This window comes from Panthera tigris, chromosome C1 (genome assembly GCF_018350195.1).
Source record: "Panthera tigris isolate Pti1 chromosome C1, P.tigris_Pti1_mat1.1, whole genome shotgun sequence".
In the NCBI taxonomy this organism is placed as follows: Eukaryota; Metazoa; Chordata; class Mammalia; order Carnivora; family Felidae; genus Panthera; species Panthera tigris.
Window position 1 is genome coordinate 180,395,135 of NC_056667.1, and position 21,176 is coordinate 180,416,310.

Sequence of the window (21,176 nt, forward strand, 5' to 3'; positions counted from 1 at the left end):
GGAAGTCTTCAGATAGAAAATGGAGACCTGGGGCACCTGGGCGGCTCAGTCATGATCTCACAGTTTGTTAGTTCGAGCCCCGCGTCGGGCTCTGTGCTGATAGCTCAGAGCCTGGAGCCTGCTTCAGGTTCTCCCTTTCTCTCACTCCTGCTCTCACTCACACTCTGTGTGTTTCTCTTTCTCTCAAAAATAAATAAAACGTTAAAAAAAAAAAAAAAGAAAATGAAGACCTGAAGAAGCCATCAGGCTCAAAAGCTCATAAAACTTATTACACAAAGAATGATAAATTGTGAGGATCTGATAACACAAAGGGGCATGGGTTAGGGTGAATTGTGAGTGTCCCAGTGAATTGTGGGACAGTGATTAGGAATTATACGATAGGGAAACTAGTGGAAGATAAGGGTTATTTTAATATGCGTGTATGAAAGGACTTCCAGTCCCTGGTGATAAGACTGTTCTCTTCCTGGTTGAGGGAGGGTGCTTTTCCCTTTGGAAATTTTATGGCCTGCTTTTAGGTAGAAAGAGGGAGACCCAATAGCCCTTCATTCATCTTCTGTTTCTTAAGTTCCTTCAGTAGAGAGAGAGATCCCAGGTAGGCTCTGCACTGTCAATGCAGAGCACAATGTAGGGCTCAAACCCGCAAACCTGAGATCACGGCCTGAGATCATAAGCCAAGCCGAGCAGAAGTCTGACTCTTAATCAACTGAGCCTCCCAGGTGCCCCTGGGGTGGCATGTTCTTAATCCCTTCACCTGATAAAGTTTTCAAATTAGAAAAAAGGAAACTTTCTGGGGCACCTGGATGGCTCAGTTGGCTAAGCATCTGACTCTTGATTTGGGCTCAGGTCTTGATCTCACTGGTCATTAATTTGAGCCCCGTGTCAGGCTGCTCCACGCTGTCAGTGAGGAGCCTGCTTGGGATTCTTCCTCTCTCCCTCTCTCCCTGCCCCTCCCCTGCTCTCTCTCTCTCTCTCAAAATAAATAAATTAACTTAAAAGAAAAAAAAATATATGTATATATATACATATATAAAGAAAAAAGAAAAATTTCAACAACAAAAATCTTTTTAATTTCTATTGTGAAATAATTTTGTAGCTACAGACAGTGGTGCATAGGTATGCTGATTGTTATAACATCTCGGTAATTGGCAGAGTAAACACACCTCAGTCCTTCAGTTAACAGCCAGATAGTCTGACGCTTGTGTGCAATTTAGTCAGAAAATAAGCAATTTAATCAGCAAAGATTTCCAGACTGATCAGAAAATTGAACTAGTAAATTGTTAAGTCAGTTAAATACGTAAAATTGTAATGGGAAAGATACATTGCTAGTATGACCTTATCTCCTTGAATTGATCGTTAATTCCAAAACACTTGAATGATGTGATGAGGGAATATATTCAGAAAAATCAAAGGACAATCTGAACACTAAAAAAAGTTCCTCTTCTAAACCAGTCAATTAAAAGAACTGATTCGAATTGCAAAACACTTTTATGAAATGATGAAATGGAATATTAAATGAATGTAAAAGGAAGTTAGGAAGGACAATAAACAATGAAAATAAATGCAGATAAATTTGCATATAATGTTAACAGGCACCCTAAGACAATTAAAAAGCATGTGCAGTTTTTATAGTGCTGCCCACATGGGAAAGGTAGAAGTGGAAGAATCAAAGATAAGTTATATCTTATTATACAAGTTGTATAATACAAAGATTAAGATAAGATGATTAAATAGTGTATGTGTTTCCTGGGGAACTACCGTTGAACTTAGAAGATAACATAAAGAGTTTTCAAACCCTGCCTTGTGTTATATATTCTCCGCTGGAATTGCTTTGTGTTCTTAATTTTTCTTTTTTTTTTTTTAATATGTTGCACCTTTATATTAGCTGTGCCAGGGTACAATTTTAAAGATAAAAGAAAATTACTTACAGGCCCAGACAGATCAGTAGGCGTTTTGGGTCAGTGACAACTGGGAAGTGTGCTAGGGGGTGTCCACTCCCTGGGATAGAAGCTCAGACTCCAGGCTGTGGGAAGGCCTGACGTGTGAATTAACTGTGTTGGTACAAACCCTCTTCCAACTTAAAAAATTTAAGCCACTGTAGGAGGCCCATACCAAGTTTAGATCTCTGACAAGTTCTCTCACAGAAAGTATGTGATTTAGAAGATTAAAACCTCAAGGAGAAACAGTGTTCAGCAAATGGAGGTTACAAGGAACCACACAAGAAGCTTTATGATTGTTTTGTGCCTCACAAAAACAAAGCAATGCCACGAGCACACTAATGAAACCTAATATCTGACACATCAGGAATAAAAGGTGCTCACAGGATTAATTTTTCTTGTACCTTGCTGTGTATGCTCAAAGGTCTCCACTCTACAGAGCTTCAAGGGGATTATGTTTCTTCTTCCAAGACCATGTGAACCTTGAGTTTTATTTTTCTTCTATTGACATGGGCGATAGTAGTTTGTTTTCGCATCTTTGATTCTTGATCCCAATCTGCAAGCTGTTTTAATGTACAATAATTTTGATAACTAATAAAAGTTTAAGTTCTGAATTATTTTTATTGTTAAATAAAATATTGTTAATTGAAGATAAATAAAGATAATTGGCCACTTCTGTAGCCAAGTAGATATATCTTTTATTTTTATTTTTATTTTGTTTATTTATTTATTTAAAAAAATTTTTAATGTTTATTTATTCTTGACAGAGAGAGAGAGAGACAGAGACAGAGCATGAGCAGGGGAGGGGCAGAGAGAGAGGGAGACACAGAATCCGAAGCAGGCTCCAGGCTCCGAGCTGTCAGCACAGAGCCCGACGCGGGGCTGGAACTCATGGACTGTGAGATCATGACCCGAGCTGAAGTCGGACGCTCAACTGACTGAGCCACTGAGGCACCCCAATATATCTTTTTTTTTTTTTTTTTTTTTTACTTTTGAGAGAGAGATAGTGTGAGAGTGTGAGCGGGGAGGGGCAGAGAGAGAGGGAGACACAGAATCCAAACCTCTGAGCTATTAGCACAGAGCCTGACATGGGGCTCGATCCCACGAACTGTGACATCGTGACCTGAGCCGACTGAGCCACCCAGGTGCTCCCCCTAGTAGATATATCTTAATTTTCTCTAAATGTTGATCTAGTCTTAAACTCTTTTGCTGATAACTTCACCCTGAAGTTCAGGCCATTAGATTTCACTCAAATCTCAACTGCCTTTTTTACACAGGGCACCATCCAAATGGACCTCAGGGGCCTGTAATTTCTTCTACTTTTTAAGTTTCCTGTCTTTTTGCTAATACGCCATCCTCCTTAAATCAGTTTTCTATTGGCAACCCCCATTTCCCTCTTTTTTATTATTTCTTTATGTATTTATTTATAGTTCTTTTATTTTTATTTTTAACTTTTTTAAAGTTTATTTGTTTTGAGAGAGACAGAGAGAAACGTAAGTGGGGGAGAGGCAGAGAGAGAGGAAGAGAGAGAATCCCAAGCAAGCTCCACACTCAGCACATAGCCCAAAGCGGGGCTCAATCCCATAAAATGTGAGATCACAGCCTGAGTTGTGCTGAGATCACAAGAGTTTCCAGGTCCAGCATGGAACTTAACGTGGGGCTCAATCCCACAACTCAGAGATCATGACCTGAACGGAATTCAAGAGTCACACGCTCACTTAAGCCACCCAGGTGCCCCCCCTCTTTTTTTAATTACCACATACAGTAAAACCTTGCTTTGTGAGCATAATTTGTTCTGGAATCATGCTTGTAATTCAAAGCACTTGCATGTTTAAGTGAATTTCAAGAACTATCAGCTCAGTTGTGATCATGTGACATTCAGCATCGCATATTACTCATATTGCAAGACATCACTTGTTTATCACGTTAAAATTTATTAGAAATGTTTGCTCGTCCTGTGGAACTCTCACAGTGTTACGGAACCAGGCCGGAACGCTGGCAGAAAAACCAAGCGGCACTCAGAGATCTTGGTGGATCAGAGGTTTATTTAACCCCAGCGGGCTCAGAGGAGACCATTTCTCCAAAGATCTGAGCGCCAGATGCAAGTGGGGAGGGTAATTTATAGTTGTCAGGCTCCATATCTGTGGGAGTTTTCATGTGCATGGCAAACAGGGCAAGAAGAACCCAGAAGAGGGGTCTCTAAGCTAGAGACCAGAGCTTGTTTTAGTCCCATTGGCCATCTTTGGCACAGTATTTTATTCATTTCTCCAACATTCTCCCCTTTGATGTCTTTTAAAAAAACTTTTAGTAGGTATCACCTTTCAGTTTTGTTTTTTTTTTTTTTAATTTTTTTAACCTTTATTTATTTTTGAGACAGAGAGAGACAGAGCATGAACGGGGGAGGGTCAGAGAGAGGGAGACACAGAATCTGAAACAGGCTCCAGGCTCTGAGCTGTCAGCACAGAGCCTGATGCGGGGCTCGAACTCACGGACTGCGAGATCACGACCTGAGCCGAAGTCGGACGCTAACCAACTGAGCCACCCAGGTGCCCCTCACCTTTCAGTTTTACACGTTGGTATTCTTGAAGGCTGCAGTGCAGTAGTTTGGCGAGCAACAGCGTTTTCAATAAAACGTACCATGGCATTCAATATACAGGGGCCGATGGATACAAGTAAAATTATGGAGAGGAGGGGCCCCGCCAGGGCAGGAAGCCAGGATGCCCAATCTGTGAGATCCCATCCTTTCCATTGATTGATACTTTTCTGTTGTCTACCTTGAATTCTATCCTGGAGTCTTTTAACCTTAGTTGTAACTATTTTTGACTGGTTTATGAAATAGCAACATTCCTCCCCCAGAAAGATACAAGTCCCTCCTTTTTCTGAAGTGAGGAGGTCGAGGGTTTGCCTATTTTGGAGGGACACTGCTGCCAGGGAGTTTATTTGGCTTTGTAGGGTTCCCAGGGAGTCTGCCATCCGTGTCCAGTTCGTTGGTGCAATCTCCATTAGCCCAACAGCAAGAAGCAAGATCAGGGCAATGACGCCAGTAAGGGGCAAGGGCTGGCAGAGTTGCATCCGAACCCCTGGTCCTGGTCCGCAAGTTGATTCCTCAAGCTTCTGTCGTGCGCAGACCAGCCAGCTTCCAGGGTGTGGCTGGAGCAGGGCTGGAGATCTCAGGGGCCAGTGTCCTTTTGAGGGTCAGTTTAAGCGGGTTGATTGGATCTGGATCGCTTTGCCAGGTTGTGGGTTCCTCTGAGTTGGCCTTCTTAACTCTGGAGTGATGGACCCATGGGGTGATACCTGAAACTGAATCCTCTATTTGTTTGTATATCTGTAAAGTCCACCTCCAAGTCTTCGAAAGGGGCGGGTTTCTGGTAACTGTCAGATCAGGTTTAGGGAAGATATGGTTTGCATATTTAGAGATCCATCCTGTTTTCCAGTTGTTTAAATAATCATATGCCTATGGGGTCTTATTATTATCCCCACAGAATAACAAGCACAGAAGATTGTCTATACATGAAACACTATGACAATTTTTCTGACGTTTACCTCAAGCTGTCTAGTTTAGGCAAACAACAAACATTTAAAGACAATCAATAGAATTTCACATCCATAACGGTGCCTTGCTGAAACATAGTTTTTCTCTCTAAAAACCCCTCTTTCCAGAGATAGCCAAATTGAGACCAATGCGTTTGTAAAACAAGTCAGTCTTAACAAACCTGGCCTAATAATTTACATAAGCTCCTCAAGAATAGTGACTGATCATGAAGATCTTTTAAAGTTTGCTTTGCTGGAACCTTTTATAAGGAATCTTCCAGTTGAACTTTTAGTAGCCTTTTTCAGGCCAGAAGCCAAGCCAAATACTTGCCATCAAACAGGCCTGCAATACCTGTAGAATTGGGTGAATTCCTCTTTATGAGGTCCCCAAAATATCCTGAGGTTCCTGCACCTGCCAGGAAGTGACCTTATTTAGTCACCTGGTGAGACTGCTGGGAACTCTGTAAGTGAGGTACCAGGCCACCATTTCCAAGGGGCTTTATGGCTCCATGTTTTATAAAGCCAACCTTAGTTCCTTAAAGCTGTCTGGTCATATCTGAGTCTATGAATGTCACTCTCATAGTCTCCCCAAAACCCCTTCTTTACTCTGTCCCGACCCCGTAATGTTCCCGTGAGTCAGAGTTGCAAAGACATACAGAGGGATGGGGTGCCCCCTCTGATGAGACCAGTCAGATGCCCGTCTGGCCATGTCCCGAAGGAACTTAGTGACGCTTAGCCCTAGCGGTCTCAGCTTTGTGACCTAAAGATCGGAAACTCTCCCGATGCGGCCATAGACTTTGTGCCATTCACCACGGAATCTCAGACAGTCCCACTCAAACTCCGTGGGCTTTCAGGGACCTTAAGCGTGCCCCCCTGTGGAGCCACAGAATCAAACTCAGCAGGCAAGCTAGACGGAGTCACACGTTCACACTCACATACACACCAGAGGTTATTACATTCTCTCCCACAGAATTCCTACCTGTGAGACTTCTGAAGTCTCAGGGAGTGATCAGGTGCCCCTTCCACTCTTGTGAGTGCACCTGGCTAGATCAGGCCCCAGCCTTACCGGTTCCGACGTTGGGTCCAGGTCCTCACCTGCCAAGTCTCCTCGAGTCCAGTGGGAATGGCAGACTGGGGGATGGCCTCAGGTGACCGAGTGGGAGACTGCTGAAATTCAGGCAGGGCGCTCCTTCTCCCTTGAGATTCCTCATTCTGTCACCACCTCGCCGTTCTCCCAAACCGGTGGCAACAGCGTGGTTGGGTTTCCTGGTTGGTCGGTAACCAAATATGTTACGGAACCAGGCTGGAATGCTGGTGGAAAAACCAAGCAGCACTTGGAGATCTTGGTGGATCAGAGATTTATTTAACATCGGCGGTCTCAGAGGAGACTGTTTCTCCAAGGATCGAGCGCCAAATGCAAGTGGGGAGGGTAATTTATAGTTGTCAGCCTCCATATCTGTGGGGGTTTTTGCACACACGGCAAACAGGGCAAGAAGAACCCAGAAGAGGGGTCTCTAAGCTAGAGACCACAGCTTGTTTTAGTCCTGTTGGCTATCTTTGGCTCAGTATTTTATTCATTTCTCCAACAGCAGAACAAGTTCCTCGTGGTCCAAGGTTTTACTGTATTTTCAGTTCTCAATGGCCAACAACGAAGTGTTCAAAGTTTAGGAAGTAGTATCCATAAATAAAGCTATGTGTGTAATAGATTTTCTCATAAGGGTATTTCAGGTGGAGAATCATTACCTGCTATAAGTAAATAGCCCATGGTTGCCTGTGAAACTCAAGCGATTGAAGTTTCCAGGACTCAAGGGCAGGTGTGTAATAGCTGAAACACAGATTCAGGCCCTGGACACCAATGAACAGAAATGTTCAAGACACTTGTCAGCAGGTGACAACAATTTTCAGCGGACCAAGCTGTATTTTGCACTGTTCAAATCCCTAAATTTTAAACACTTCTGCAGAGCTCTAAAATGAAATATCTGAAGGCAGCCCAGACTTTATAGTATTTCGTATGTGATTCTAAAAGCCTTCCAAAAGAGCCACATGGGCAGTTCATTTCTTTTTTCTTATAATAGTAATAGTAATAATAATAATAATAAATTAAGGTTGAACCCCGCCCCAGAGAAGAACTACTTCTGGCTTAACATCTTTTTGGCCCAATGCCCCAACAGCTTAGTTACCAGACAAGTCTAGAAGAACATTTTTAGATGACATTTCTAACTGAAGATCTGGACCATGGGGGAGAGGGGGAGGGAAGAGGGCATTGTTTTCCTTTTGACTGGAAATCTAGTGTGTTTACAACTAAAACAAAAGCACGGAGCCACTGTACCTAGATTCCAAACTCTTTTCAAGATAAGACAGCAACCTCCCAAAGTGAGTCATTGGCTGCATTTGTAAAGCTGTGAAGGTGGGGCACCCACTATTGTAAAACAGGACTTTAGATTTGTTACCATACCCATGATGTTAAAAAGAAAAGGTACAAAAAAAAAAAAAAAATTAGGTTGCAAAGCAAAATCTGACTCCAGAATTTTGGCAAGGTTTCTTGCCTTGACTGCAAACATTTCAAGGAGAGGGTAGCCTCTTTTTCCAATCTCATCTTTTCAAAGAAGCAAATTCAAGCAGAAGAATTCGCACTGATCTCCCCCCTGATAGGACCCAAAGGGCAAAATGGGACTGTGTAACGCAGTGATGGAAAGAGGAGGAAACTACTGTTTTCCTGAAGCTAATCTGAGGGTTGTCATGGTAACTCACCAGGGTACAGACTATTGTAGCTTCAGGGTATAATTTTGGTTTACATTCTTAAAAGAGGATATCACGTGCTTGCATTAAGAGTTACAGAAGAATCTTTTGGAAGTGGACAGCACTGATTTAAGATTTGGGTTTGGGCCTTTGAGAGAGTAGGTGTTTAGGGAGAAAACAACAGAAATACGTCAATTGGTAAATCTTGCTAAATCAGGGGGGCTGGGTGAGAGGAGAGACCCAGAGAAACAAAGACTCATACTAGATAGTACAACTAAAAGAAAGAATCTGAAGTAAAAAACAACTGGAGCCATTTGGTAATTTAAATATGCACATTGGTCTAAGAATTGAAGCTTTAAGAGAAATTTCTCTCTGCTATTAGCTTCTCTGTTATCTTGGTATTAAATACGAAAGACTCTATTTCGATGCATTTGATCCTGCTGTTTTCCTATATTTTCATTCTGAAACCATTCCTTTTCTGTATTAATAACCTTATACAGGGTTTCCCCTTCTTACAGAAAAGCATAAATGACATAAGGTTTCATTGTAGCAGTTACTTTCAGAACAATTACTTCTGGTAGAAGCTTAACTATATGGAATTCTGCAACTAAATTTTTATCTAAGTTTTCATTTGACTGTGGTAGTCCCTAAGCCTATCTCTCTGGCTTCTTAGATTGCAGAACTATATCCTTGAGGAACAGGGCTCTGTACCAACAGGCACTCCTTCCCGAAGCTTTAGCTTTATGAGAAAATTTTGGGGAAAAGAGGCTATAGAATAGACTGCCAAATTCAAAACAACATTTCAGACAAAATAGAATGAGAAAGACCTATCCCGTTTGGGGCAGGACAGCTTTGTCTCACCTATGCCAAAGTCCTCGATCCTGCATGATTTTTAGTATTAGTACTTTTTGGAAAACTGAGAAGCCGTGATTCCAACAGTCAGTCTCTTAGGGATTTCTGAGGATGAATCCAAACAGTGCAATGTGCAAGTTACCCCAAATTACTATTTAATTATTTACACCTGTTTTGGGGCATTGTGCCTTGTCTTTTTTACAGCAATTATAAGGTGTTATGTGGGCTAGTGTGATTCCAAGTCAGAGGTCAACAATCCACTCTCTATATGCCAATATCCACCACCTGTTTTTCTACCACCTGCAAGCAAAGAATGATTTTTACATTTCTCAATGGTTGAAAGAAAATCAAAAGAAGAAAATCCATGGCATGAAAATTACATGAAATTCAATTTCAGCCGCAAATGAAGTTTTATTGGAACACAGCCACACATTTGTTTATGCATTGTCTGGGGCTGCTTTCATGCTGTAAAAGTAGCGTCAACTAGGTGCCACAGAGACCATATGACCTAAAATAGTTACTTCTTGACCCTTTATGGAAAATTGTAGCCAGTCTCTACTCTAAGTCATGATCCTCACGATTATTGCAGCCTGGGTTATCTAAATTTAAAACCTCAATCAAATTATATTAATACTCCACTAATGACAGTGTTCTAATGAGAGTTCATTGTTCTGCAGTAGGTGCCTAAAAATGTGGAGGCCAGATAACTCGATGTTAAGACTAACAAAAAGACAAGATACACAAAGAAAAACAAGGGATATGGTAATACTTCCAAGTAATCTCTTCCAAAGAAAATGGAAAACTTTTCAATGATATTTGCTGTTAGGTTTCCTTTTACATAACAGAAATCAAAATGTCCTAGTTTCAACCCCCTGGAAACTGGACACCCCCACCTGATCAGCAATTTTCTTTCAGAGAAATTAATGATCAATGTGTGCTAGTTCAAATTCTGACCTTATTTGTCAAACTGTCTGTGGTTTAACGCGCTGGGGAAAATGGCAAAAGGAAGGAAGCATTTAGATATGTGTCTTTGAAACTTCATTCATCTTGAATTAATTGAAGAAGCCATAAGAATAGTTTTCTGGGGGTGCCTGGGTAGCTCAATCAGTTAAGCATCTGACTTGATTTCAGCTCAGCATTCTCTGTCTCTCCCTCTCTCTGCCCTCCCATGTAGATTCTCTCTTACTCTCTCTCAAAATGAATAAATAAACTTAAAAAAAAAAAAAAAAGAATAGTGTTCTGGGCTTGCTTTAAAAAGAGGAAAGGTGTTATTGTTGTTGTTTTTTTAATTAAAAGTCTAGTTATGCTTTTAATTTAGCCAAGTTTCTTGTCTCCCTATTTAAGTCTGAGACTGTAGTACTTTTTCTTGGGTCCTAGCAAATCTTTTTTAAAAAAGAGAAAAATTGGATTAACAATTGTACCGTTGCCTTATCGGAGTCCTTCTCCATCTTTCTGCTGATGTACATGGGTTGTACCCAAGGTTGTACATAATTCCAGGATCCACTGACTACAATGCAATCACACTCCAGCTTGTGGAATGGAATGCCAGTAAATCCAAGAAAGCTATGAATCCACTCTTGTGAATATTTTAAGTAAACTTCAGGACATTTATGCCAATTAGAACTTGTGAACAGCAAGTTGGTTGAGACACATCTCACACAACTAGTCACAACACCTCAGTTGAACAAGAGCTATGGCCTGAGAACACATCTTCAGTGACAGAGCCAAAATATTGGGTGTGTTGGCGCTTCAGCTTCTGGAAAGCATTCTCTGGGCAGCAATCTGGGTAACAGTGGATCTGACTCTCATGGTACTTCTGGCAGAAGAGGCTCCTGGAAGTTGAATGTTAACGGTCTCTCACAGCCTCACATTTGACTCCACTTCTGGCACACCTCACCCTTTTCTAACCTGTTGCCCATCAGTTCAGTGAGCTGTTCTGTTCAGTCCCTTTGGACTCAGGTACAGGTAAGGGATCATCTCCCCTCTGTACGTCAAGCTGCCAAGGGTTCTCAGAAACCTCAGGAACAGCTGGTATTTTGTTGCACTAGAATTACTTATTTCTGTGCATGCTTGGCAGTATTTTCAAGAACGTGCTTGTTTTTCACTGGACACGAATGGCTCTCTTCCAAGGTCAGACCTTCTCAGAGTCTTGCCCTCAAGTATTCAGGACAGCAGTATTTCAGGAATAAGCATCCATCAAAATCATTCTGTTTGAGGAAATATCATTTGATACACAGTACCTCCTTTTAACCAGTTTAAGAAATAGAGGGAAAAGTTCTGGTACAATGGATCTAGGTTAAAAGAATACCTACACTTAAGGAGAAAATGAAATTTCCTAAGTCAACAGTATACTGTCTTTTAGATATCTTCTCTCTTAGGACAGCTTGTGGCTTCATCAGACGTGAGTAGCAGAGGTAGGTCAGCTGGGGCATGTCAGCAGTAATGTGGTGCTAGGCAAGTTAGGATAATTGCTATGAATCTCCAGGGAATCTTCATTCCCCAGAGCTTGTAGGTTTAACTGCAAAGGGGAACGCCAAGGAACACAGTTCTAGTACTGAGGTAGGAAAAAAAATGGTCCCTTGAATATCAATTTGGTGGCTGGCTGTGTGTTCTCCAGAAACAAGTCTACTCTGAATACAAGGCTGATAGCAAAAACTGAGATTTAATTAACACCAGATCCCTAGATAATGCATGCATATACATTCTGGAGGTGGCCTATGCTATTCGGCAGCCACAAACTCAATGCTAAGGCTGTCTGCAGAGCCCTGTCCATCTGGTTGGACTTTTCTCTTTATTCTGCCTCCTGATAAAAAGATAAAGCTTTTCCTTTCTTGCTATAAACAGTTCTTCCATCATGACTTTTGAACAATACTCTTTCTCTTGGCTTGCTTTTTCTTAATGTCTTAAATGCTTTATACCGAGGGGCACTGGGTGCCTCAGTCTGTTGAGCATCCAACTTCTGCTCAGGTCATGATCTCACGGTTGGTGAGTTCAAGCCCCACATCATTCTCTGTGCTGTCAGCACAGAGCCTGCTTTGGATCCTCTGTCCCTCTCTCTCTGCCTCTCTCCTGCTTACGCTATCTTTCTCAAAAATAAATAAACCCTAAAAGAAAATTAAATGCTTCATACCGAAATCATTTTTTTCATTTTCACGTTTGATTTTTTTGTTTGCTTTTCCCGTCTTATTTTCTTTAGTAATTATGTAACTTCAATTTTTTTTTTATTTTTTTTTAACGTTTATTTATTTTTGAGACAGAGAGAGAGCATGAACGGGGGAGGGTCAGAGAGAGGGAGACACAGAATCTGAAACAGGCTCCAGGCTCTGAGCTGTCAGCACAGAGCCCGACGCGGGGCTTGAACTCACGGACCGCGAGATCATGACCCGAGCCGAAGTCGGCCGCTTAACCGACTGAGCCACCCAGGCGCCCCTGTAACTTCAATTTTAAATGTGAAAATGCTGGTGCTTTCACACATTCTTTTTCAAAAGAAGTGATAGGAGTTGATGGATTTCCTTAGCATGTCGGAAACTGACTTAGCAACATGTTTTTTAAAAATCTACCTTTGATTACACTGGATTTTTCATGTCATTTATATAGCTTCTATTTTTTTCAGCTGTATTGAAGCATAATCTACATACAATAAAACTTAATAATTTTAAGTGTACATTTGGAAGGGTTTTAACAAATGTATAATGGTCCGTAACCACTACCAAAATCAACATACAGAATACTTCCATCACCCCCCGCCCAAGGACTTCCTTCCTGCCCCTCTGCTGTTAATCCTCTGCTCCCCCTCCCTTAGTCCCTGAAAGGCCCACTCATCTTTCTGTCGCTAGAGTCTGACTTTTTAGAATTTCATATAAATGGATCATTTTGTGTGTATTTTGTCTTTGGCTTCTTTCACTCAGCAAAATGCTTTTGAGATTTTCCATGGCCAGTGACTTTTTCTTTTTCATTATTACACATATCCGTAGTTTATTCTTTTGTTGTGAAATACTTTTCCACTGTACGAGTCTACCACCTATCAGTGGATCAGTTGATGGACATTTGGGTTGTTTTCATTTTTTTGCCTATTACAAACAAGCTTCTATGAACATCGTCTATGCACAAGTCTTTGTGTGAATATGTTTTTGTTTTCTTTCGGTAGATACCAAAGAGAGGGAGTGCTGGATCATGTGGCAAATGTATGTTTAATTTTTTTAAGGAACTGTAAACAGTTTTCCAAAGTGACTCTATCATGTTGCATTCCCACTAGCAGTGTATAAGGGGCTCACTTGTTTCACAGAATCACCAAAACTTGATACCAAATTATCACTGTTTTAAGTTTTAGTCATCATATAGTGGTGATTTATGTGATTTTAATTTATATTAACCTAATGAGTAATGTTGTTTACTTCATCTAAAAAGATTTTTGGTTTCATTCATTTTTCTTTTTCTGTTGTCCATTTTCTGACTCACTCACTTCTACTCTTTATCTTTTTTCCTTTTCCTGTTTTACTTTGCTTTGATTTGTTCTTTTTTCTTTTATTTGAACACTTTTATGATCTTATTCTTAATTCTGTTTTCTTTTCTTTTCTTTCTTTCTTTCTTTCTTTCTTTCTTATTAAGAATGTAGACATTGACCCTTTTTTTTTGATCCTTAATTCTTAAATTTTTTTTTTTAACGTTTATTTATTTTTGAGACAGAGAGAGACAGAGCATGAGTGGGGGAGGGACAGAGAGAGAGGGAGACACAGAATCAGAAGCAGGCTCCAGGCTCCGAGCCATCAGCCCAGAGCCCGACACGGGGCTCGAACTCACGGACCGCGAGATCGTGACCTGAGCCGAAGTCGGACGCTTAACCGACTGAGCCATCCAGGCGCCCCGATCCTTAATTCTTAATATGGTTGCTTAATATGAAACTCTTATATCATTCATTTTATTTATTTATTTTTTTAGAGTCATCTTCACACCTGATGTGGGGCTCTCACAACTCCCAGATCAAAAGTCACATTCCTTACTGATTGAGCAACCCCTCTTTCATTTTAGATCTTTCTTCTCTTCTAATATAAGCATTTAGTATCATAAATTTCTCATCAAACTCTACTTTAGTTGTATTACATACATTTTGCTGTGTTGCGTGTTTTTTTAAAAAAATGCTTATTTATGTATTTATTTTTTTGAGAGAGAGAGCATGAGCAGGGGAGGGGCAGAGAGAGGGAGAGAGACAATCGAAGCAGGTCCCCAGCTATTGGCACAGAGCCCAACTTGGGGCTTGATCCCATGAACCATGAGATCCTGACCTGAGTGGAAATCAAGAGTCGGATACTTAACCGACTGAGCCACCCAGCTGCCCTGTTGTGTTTTAATTTTTATTGACTTCAAAATATTTTCCTTTTTTTTTACCCTGGGTTATTTGGAAGTATGTTGCTTAATCCAACTATTTGAGAATTTTCAAAGTATCTAGAAGATGACTGATTTTGGTCATAGACAGTTTTTTTAAATTTTCAATATCATTAAATTTATTGAGATTTATTTTAAACCTAATCTGATGTATCTTGAATGTTCCATGCATAGTGGGAAAAAAAAATGTGGATTCTGTTATTTCTGGATGGAGTGCTCTGTATATGGTAATTAAGTCAAATTGGCTGATGGACTGACAGTTTCTGTTTATTACTGTATCCCAAGTACTTGAACTGTCAGTTCTCTATAAATACTTGTTGTATGAATGAATGAATGAATGAATGAATACATGATCTATAGCATGACTATGATTATTATTTTTATCCCCCCCCCCCTTGGAATTCTAAACAGTGGCCTGGCTGAAAAATAATCTCAAATCTAATCAGTGTATCTATTTCTCTAGCAACCGGACAGTCACATCTGAGCAGTAAGTTGAAAGTCCATTCAGATTGCACGGCCTCCCTTTTGCGTCAATTCTAGATCTATCACTGCAAGGTTTGCTGTGTACAGTTTTCCTGGTTACTAAACTTCAAGAGATTGCTGATCATTTCTTTGTACATGCAAACCGCCTTTCATTAATGTTCTGGAAGAAAATACCCAGCAGAAAAGAACTTAAATACATGTAAGGAGAGTTCAGCACACATTTGATTTCATGGTGGACAGCTGAGGATGGGTAAGGGAGGGGGCCAGAGGTAAGGGAGATCATGGCACTGAAGTTTTTCTAACGGAAGTACATTCTTTAGTGATTACAATTTTTATTTATTGATTATTATTTTTTTAGAGAAAGAGAGAGAGAATGAGCAGGAGAAAGGGGCAGAGGGAAAGAGAGAGAATCATCAGTGGGGCTGGGTCCCACAACCCTGGGATCATGACCTGAGCTGAAATCAAGAGTTGGACGCTCAACCAACTGAGTCACCCATGTGCCCCAATAATTACAATTTTTTAATGTACTTTGTCTTCACAAAAGTTTTGTTTCTTTGCATGAATCTTTCACTTATTTATTTTTTCATTATTTATTTGAGAGAGAGAGCGAGAGAGCACACAAGTTAGGAAGAAGGGTAGAGGGGGAGAGAGAATGTTAAGCAGGCTCAATGCTCAGCACAGAGCCCAACTTGGGAGGTCATGATCTGAGCTGAAAACAAGAGTCAGACACTCAACTAATTGATCCTCCCAGGTGCCTCTTTGTATGAATCTTTTAAAAGAGATGTCGGCGATGTTTGTGGCCCAGGAATAAAAATGGCAGTACTTGCAATCAAGATTATAAATCTTTTTAGAATAGCCTCACCATACCACCCCCCCCAAAAGTTATATTTCATGTTTATTTCTTTTCAAAATTCAGGCAAATCAACATTAGTTTGTGACTTTTAGAACACCCTGTGAAATTGCTATAGATAAACTGCATGCCAGAAAACCAGGATGTCTGGATTAGGATTGTAACTGTTTTGTGACTGTGAAACCTATTAACGAGAGTTCTGATTTGTATAGTCTCCAAAAGTGATGAGAGCATTATATTTTCCTAAATTAATGCATCTAAGTCCACATAAAATTTGTGCACTATTAACGTCCATCTCTACTCCTGTCATTTCAGTTCTTTTTCTTCTTTTTCTTTAACTGCCTCCAAGGAAACCTTGATAGAAATCAAGTCTGGCCAGTTTTGTTAGTTCTTGCCTCAAGTATAAGTGCTATCTTTAAAATCAGAGTTCTGCTTGCTAGTCTCAAGTGTTGCTAATTAGGCCAAAACATGTCTTAGCCTGAGAATTTCTCTGCATAATTTTAAGTTTTAATATGTAAGAAAGCTAGCCAAAAGAATATTATATGTGGATTTTGGGGGGGTTAAACCTATTGAAACCAATTTAACACAATTCGCTATAAAAACTTCCCTCTACCCTCTGAAATATTTTAATTAGGTACAGCTTTGAGTATGCAAACATTAACTTGACATATTCTTGTCTTTAGCTCATGGTTTCCTACATTTTCCCTTTGACTATTTTTTTCTTACATTACTCCCACAAAGGGATTCTTTGTGGCTTATTTTCAGAAAATCAGGAAGAATGATTCTGCTCTGGTAGGAAGGAGAATCATTCTGAATCCAACAAGAACTGCTTAGTTTTGAGAGCCTGAGAAGGTGGCCATTAGTCATGACTTTGGGGACCAGCACTGCCCCGTGGGAGCAGTTACTGGAAGAAGTGGCTTGTGTGAGGACTTAGGCAGTGGGGGCCTGAGCTGCTGTTCCCCCGTCTCTAGGGCCCCCAAAGCTTCACTCAGCTGGAAAGCCCTACTGCTTCCCCTGAAAAGTGGTAATAAATCACGGTGCAGCTCTACAGCCGTATGAGTCCTCTGTGTCACCTATACTTAGGGATTAAGCTGGGTTATTCCTGGATGGCACCTTGAGTCCCTAGTGCCAGTCTGCTTTTGAAATAACCTTTCACTGACTTCTAAGTGTGCTTTTATTCTGAGGCTGCATAGGGCCACTAGCTACTTCTGGTTATGTTGAGTAGAAAAGGCACCCCTTCCTTGGAGGTAGGTAAATGCAGCCCTGTGCCAGGACACTCCGCTTGCCCAGCGTTTTTATATAGGTACAACCTGCACAAGTATTTATGTGGCCGCCCGGCCACTACATCTGTGACCATGACCCTAGGATCACCTGGCAGGAAGTAGTCTGTCCTGAATGTCTTTTGAAATCCCCTCTGGGTTGTGACAGCTAGAACGACAGGGGAGTTAAAAGACAAATAAGGCTGGCAATTGTCACAAGTTGCTGCAGAGAAAGGCCATAAGGTGTGGACTGAAACCATTCTGCTGTTTCTTATCTTTTGTCTCCCTTCCTCACAGAGGGCTTTCCCTGTCAACCCATTGAGAGTGGAGTGCCATGCTTTTCTTCCAACAAGTGATAATCATTGTATTTGTGTGTTTACTTGTTCATTACCTATCTTTTCAACTACCTTTTCGAGGTGTTGGCCAATACACCATATCACATAGCTACTAGACACAGAGTTGGCACTTAATAAACACTTGAATGAAGAAATGTCTTTAGTAACCTCCGACAGTGGCAAGGATGAGAGATATGAAGGTGATCTCAAATAACAGGGAGACAGGGGGCGCCTGGGTAGCTCAGTCCGTTAAGCGTCCTATTCTTGATTTTGGCTCAGGTGGTGGTCTCATGGTTTGTGAGATCGAGCCCCATGTTAGCTGTGGATCCTGGTTGAGGTTCTCTCTCTCCTCTCTCTCTGCCCCTCCCCCTCCCCCTGCACACTCTCTCAAAATAAGTAAATAAACATTAAAGAATAAATAAAATAACAAGTGGACAGGGTGGACAGCAGCCCTTGATCAGGAGATACCATTGATTTGATTTCCCTTACTGCAGGGACTTTCCTTGACTCTCCTCTTTTTACAGATAAGAGAGGCTGGGCAGTTGATGTTTCATTGTTTGTTTTTAGCTGACATTCACCGAGAAGGCCAGGCACTGTACTAAGGGTTTTGTTTACACACATTATGTCATCCGACCTGTACAACAATCATTCTACGAAGTCCGTGTAATTATTATTCCATTTCAAATGTAAGGAAACTGAGATCTACATGGGGGATGATGGTAGGTAGTTCTATAGCTAACATAATAAATGACAACGTCAGGAGTTGAACTCATCTATCTGACCCCGACTATCCAACTCTTCAACGTTATTTTTTCCCACTTGTACTTTTTAAAAATGTGTTTATTTTAGGTAGGCTCCACATCCAATGACAACGTGGGGCTTGAACTCATGACTCTGCGATCAAGGCTCTGACTGAGCCGGCCAGATGCCCCTTCCTTCCCACTCTTAAACATTATTAAACATGCCTTTATCTTGAACACAGAGAGGCAGGAGAAGGTGCACAGTGCGAGCCCCTATCACAAACTCCCCTGGCCTTGGTCTCATGGCCCAATCTACATTTGGTCTTCCTAGACAGTGGAGGATTTCCAATCCTGCCTGTGTCCTAACCTAGTAAATTACAGTCTTCGTATTCCATTATCTCATTTTGCTTCCTTGGTGCTTACTGTCCACACTGTGGGCAGAGAGCTGTCTACCTCATGGTTTCCACATCCCTAGCTAGATACAGACTGTTTCCCACTCTCAGCAAGGCAAAGTGAGGACAGGTCATTTGGCTCAGCAGCAAGCAACATTCAGTCTCTGGTGGGATTCTTTCCCCCAAAGTTTTAATGATGTCCTAAAATAGCAAGCTTTTGAACCTCGTTCAGTTCAGAGACTTCTATTATTGGTGTCTCAGAGCCCTGGCAGTTAGGGAATATCTGCAACTCACAGAAAAAATCATAGGCAACTGCCCCTTGAACCTAGTATCAAGAGATGTTTAAAAAAAAAAAAGTTTATTAAATTTTCTCATCCCAAATGATAAAAAAAAAAATTATGACCAATTTTATAGCTATGCTACATATTTACTCACTGAGTAGAACACTATGGTAACCATTTAAGGTAATATATGGCATTTCAATACATGCAAATTACATTGTGACTCAGAATTCTTCATTTAAACACACGTGTTCAAGGCCTTGGTGAAAGGAAAGAAATAAAGATGCCTAAGTTGACTCCAAGAGGTTAAAAATCTAATTGTAATTATTTATAACCAGACGCCGATAAATGGGTTATTTTGGTCTTTTAAAAATCCTCATATCTCTTTAGAAACTGATCTGACACTCCAGCCTCCTACCAACAGGACACACATGTGCTTTCATTTCTTTGCCTCAGCTGCTGCTGCTTTGGTAGGTCACACCTTGCATATGCAAGAACAGAGTAGGATACGAGGACCACAGCAGTTACTGGTTCCCCCCCTCTTTCTCTCCCTCCCCTGACCCAGCCCAGTTTTGTGGATGAAAAAAATTGAGGCAAGTCCATCTGTGGCTTTTCCAGATCTAAATGTGGGGTAACACAGAGACATATAATCCAGTGATTGAGCAAATATTTTCTGATCCCGTACACGGCACGGATATGGCTGAAGATAAGCTCAAGTTTAAGATGCATTTTATTTTGTGAACTTGTGAAAGTCGCACAAAATATATTAACATATATTAATTACCCTTGATTATTATCCATGCTGGGCAGAAAGTATTTAAAATCACAAAAACATTTCTGCCTGCATCTTGAGGCTTATACCAGCAAACATTAAGAATCGTTCATCATGACCTCTTTCAGGAAAGAAAAAAAGCATTAAAATGTTTTATGCTGCAATTAAAAGTCCACCATGTTACTTTTCTTTATGTTTTTTTTCTTTTTTTTTTTTTTTTTTGTCACCACTATACCTTAATAACATGCAGTAAAGATAAAGGTGTCAATTGAGATAAATTTTTACTACATGCTAGAAAAGGGGAGCCTGAGTAAGTCCAAGCAATTTATTTCAATCCAGCAAACATTCTTCAAAAGCCTAGGACCAGTCTAGGCGCTACAGGCAGAGAGTGCAAAAAGAAGCAGAATCCTAATGGAGAAATGAGACAATACAGAAATAGTGATATTATAGAGTAGGGCAATTATTAAATGAGATTTGCAGCTAGGGGAAGGAGAATGGAAATATTTGAGAAGTTGGTGATAAGAGAGGGGTAGATGTATGATATGATTTCAATTAAGAATTACTCCAAGGTCGCTTGGTGGCTCAAGTCGGTTGAGCGTTTGACTTTGGCTCAGGCCATGATCTTACGGTTCCTGTGTTCAAGCCCCGCGACAGGCTCTGTGCTGATAGCTTGGATCCTGCTTCGGATTTTATGTCTCTTTCTCTCTCTCTCATTCCCCCACTTGTGCTCTGTCTCTCTTTCTCTCAAAAATAAATAAAACATTTTAAGAAATTGAAAAAAAAAAAGAATTACTCCGAAAAAAAAAAAAGAAAAAAAAAAATCACTCCAGACCATGACCTCCTCGAAGGTGACACATACAGTTGGATCTAGCCTCGCTGGTTTCTGTTTGGCCATTACTTCTCCCCCACTCACACCTTTCTCTTTCATCACCCTTCCCATGCCCAGAGAAGAAAGAAATGGAAGGGCGAATACTTTTCTTTCTCTTCAAATGTAAACTGTATTTTCCATCTAGGGACAATAAGATAGAGGCGTATACTTTGGTAGGATGAGGCAGAACATAAGCTGTGAAAAAATACAAACCTTTCCAGATTTTAAAGGGATAACTCATGGGAATGAACACATTAGAAGGGGAAAAGACAGGATGTGTGTGTTGCCAGTTTACCACAGTCGTGGTGTTATGATAGGATCTGTCCAAAAGACCTTGTTTTATTTATTTAATCGAGTAATCACACTCTCTCTGACACTTTTGGATGGCAAGAGCAAAAATAAAGGTACCCATGAAGTCAGACCTGCAGTTGCCAGGAAGTAGTAAAGAATGCCAATTGAATCTCTGCTACCTGTGTAAGTCCTAAGGGAAAGATGAGCTCATGGAAGCATATATAGATCATCACAAGGCAGAATTAAAATACATTAAGTATGGCAGTCAGATATAAACCCCTGAGGGTTATGCAACATAAAAAGAATAGTTGAAGTACAACCTAAAGCTTTAAAAGGGGGAAACCTAAGATCCTCACTGGCTGGGGAAAACAGTTACTACACATTCATCAAGGGAAAGACCTTATATAAAGCTTGGGATTTGAAAACCCTAGCACTCCAACTGATCTAAGTGAATGTAAATTTAG

General features: G+C 40.7%; 1 protein-coding gene across 1 annotated transcript in view; it reads left to right on the top strand.

Moving 5' to 3' along the window:
- Positions 1–21,176, top strand: part of SLC39A10 (solute carrier family 39 member 10) — a 145,143-nt gene that overhangs the window by 9,397 nt on the left and 114,570 nt on the right. The gene's annotated exons all lie outside the window — the stretch shown is intronic.